This window comes from Corylus avellana, chromosome ca6 (assembly GCF_901000735.1).
Source record: "Corylus avellana chromosome ca6, CavTom2PMs-1.0".
Lineage (NCBI taxonomy): Eukaryota > Viridiplantae > Streptophyta > Magnoliopsida > Fagales > Betulaceae > Corylus > Corylus avellana.
In genome coordinates this window covers 17,986,982-17,990,439 of record NC_081546.1, presented here as the reverse complement: position 1 = coordinate 17,990,439, position 3,458 = coordinate 17,986,982, and positions in this window count along the sequence as shown.

Below are 3,458 nucleotides of genomic sequence, written 5' to 3'. Positions count from 1 at the left end.
AAAAAAAAAAAAAAAAAAAAAAAAAAAAAAAAAAAAAAAAAAAAAAAAAAAAAAAAAAAAAAAAAAAAGATAAATGCAAAATCAGTCCATGTGGTTGGCTTAAATTACAAATCGTTCCATATGGTATCAAAGTAAACTCAGAGGTTTATAAGATATGTCAAAAAAACAATTTAGTCCTTGAAGTTAAATTCCGTTAAAACATTTTACAAATTCCGTTAAGTGCTACGTCAACGCCAATAAAATGGCAATACATGTCACTCAAAATTAAAAATATATATAAATATATAAAACTAAAAAATAAAAATTAAAAAATTAAAAATTAATTTTCAAAAAATAAAAAATAAAAAACATTAAAAAAAAAAAATAGAGGAAGTGGTTGCCGTCTTTGAGGAGGGGTAGCGTTGGCCACCCTCAGAGGTGGCCATGGGGGTGGCGTGCGGCCACCCCAGCAACCTAGAGGTGGGGGGTGACCGCGCGCCACCCCATGGCCACCTGCTGGCCACCCCCTCCTCAAAGTGAGGTGGCTGCCTCTATTTGTTTTTATTTTTTTAGTTTTATATATTTATAATTGTTTATTAAGAGTGCAACGTGTCATCATATTACTGTGCTGGCGTGGCATACTAACGGAATCCGTCAAGTATCTTGACAGAATTTAATTGCAAGGACTAAATTGTTATTTTAGCCTACCTCAATGACCTTTTAGTTCACTTTGATACTACATAGAGCGATTTGTAATTTAGGTCAACCACAACAATTGATTTTAAATTTATCAAAAAAAAAAAAAAAAACAAAAGAGAGAGAGAGAGAGAGAGAGAGAGGGGTGGTGGGCCTGTGGCCACCCATCTCCGTGACCAGCCAATACTATCTATGAGGAGAGGTTTCCCCTGAGAGAGACAGCAGGGACAATGTCCCCTTATCCGGTGAGGGATGACCCTCTCACTAGGTAAGGGTATTAATTGTACTTTTTCAATTTATTATGTTTTTTTATTAGTTATGATATATTTGTGATAAATTTATGAATAAAACAATTTAAAAAAAAAAAAAAAAATTACTATTGAAATTGAAAATTCAGAAACTAAATGTTCCCAAGAGGTAGTTCAATCGGCTGGGACCACGCTTTATGAAGCGAAGGTCATTAATTTGAATCTTTCTTTCATTTTTTGTGCGGACATATCAAAAAAAAAAAAAAATTCAGAAACTAAATTGAGTTTTCCCTTTTCTTTATAATAATAATTAAGTGAAATAAATGGACTGCACTCTGCACGTAGCCTTGAGCATTGAATAAGATATTTGAAGAGGTCCGAATCTCTTGCATAAGCAAAAAAAAACAAAAAAGTGGCGGAATCGATATGAATTTTCATCTGAATGACTTGCTCCTTAATCTTTTTCGCAGAGGCCTCAGCCGGACCCCTACCAAAAATTGACTACCAATTTTTGGCAAATACTGAAACTTGTACTACCAAGGCCTGGAAATGGACCCCTACACAAAATTGACACATTTTTAAGACATAAATTTCCACCGCATCAAATTGAGGAGATATCAACGGATTCCCAGCAATTTTGATAATAAATATAAGATAATTTTTATAATACTTATTTGTTTGAAACAGATTTCAAGTAGCCACTTACCTATTTTAACAGGTAGATCTCACAAGAGCTCTCTTATATTTTTTAGCCAAATTATTAGTTATTTTAATTATATAGAATTCAATTGAAAATCAAAGCCTTTTCATCTTTGAAAGCGATTTTCAAGTTGTTAGAATGGCTCTTCATCATCATTCCAGTATTCAGGACTTCACGATTTCTTTTCTAATTTTGGATATCAACTTTATTCTAACTTTCTTTTTGGGTTGTAAGAAAAATCAATCAAAATTAAACTTCTTCGCTCACTACGCAGCAAAATAGGCAGCAGCTAGGGGTTACTTTCCTCCCATTCTCATATCTTCTCCTAAGAGAAAAAGACCCACCATTTCTATAGTTTGGTTGGTTTTTTTCTATTTTAACTAAAAAAAAACTTTGAAAGGTGTTCCAATCAAGGCTAGTATTTCAAAATCCCTACGTCAAGTAGCAATTATTCAGGGAGTCAATAATTTGACTAGCTTCTCTTCAAATACCAAGATAGGAAAATGCCAACTGTCTCCAAATAGCAAACGCTGCATCACTGCAAAAGCTTTTATCTGGAAAGCTCCTGCTCTCGCCAGATTTATGAGGGAAAAGGTTTGACCAGAACCATGGACCACACATTCAACGTTCACACGGGGAAAAAGAGATTTAGCTCTCATTGTAATTTTAATTTAGTCTTTCAGTTTCAGTTTCCAATTTTGATAATTAGGTGTTTAATTTTTTCTTTTTTTTTTTTTTTTCAAATTGGTCTCTCTATTAACCTATCATCCAATTAATTATTAATATGTCACGTCAAACCGATCAATCACCAAAGCAGTAGAGTTCATGATACCAAAGGTGGACGATCAGATGAACAGGACAAGTCTTGGTAGAGATAAGTTTTAAACCGAAATGAATTAAAAAATTTATAAGAATTATTTTAATTAATAAAAATAAAAAAAATAAAAAGAGATTTAAATAAGGTTATAAATATAGATCTTGAAAAGTGGTTAACAAAACCAGAAAAAATAATAGATTTATATAAGCCATTAAGAATGTTCTAGGCTTTAGCGAGCCCTTCTAACTTTCACGAGGTGATTAGAATTTTTAACATTTTCCAATAAGAATAATTATAGGGGGTGTTTGTTAAACACTACGGTACTGTTCATTTTTTACTGCACTGTTTATGAATAAAAATAATAATAATGATCGATATGGAAAAATAAAAAAGTGATATTGAAAAGTAAAAATTTTTGTTTTATAGTGATTTTTTTATTTGAATAATAATAAAAAGTAAATTATATGATATAAAAAGTGAATGATTTGATATAAAAATAAGAATATTTTTTTTGAAAAAAATGAAATGAATAGTATTGTGGGATGATGAATAGTATAGTGAAGTTTAACAAACAAGGTCATAAATATTCAAGTCCTATTTTATTAGGCAAATGTGATGAAGCTCATCAATCTTAAATTATTTATTTTAAAATTAAAAACTGCTCTAAGAGCTGAAGAACATTTAACACCCTCCATTATTTATCTACTTAAAAGTTGACCAGCCAGTTCTCAGTAGTACGCTTAAGGCTTTGAGTAGACAGCTAGTCCACTCATTTTCGCCTCGTGGATAAACTTGCACTCAAGGGGGAAACATGAAAAGGACGTCAATCTAAATTCACTCCAAACTTGAAGAGAAATGACAACCTAACTACTTTATGTACGGTTGCTTCTATTTATAGTGTAAATTTATTATATGCATTTATGAATTCGGTAGGATCAGGGCTGCTGCAAATCAATGATTTTCTCTTCATATTTTTGGTCTTAAAAACGGGATTTAGAGGTCACCGGTTCGGTTCGAA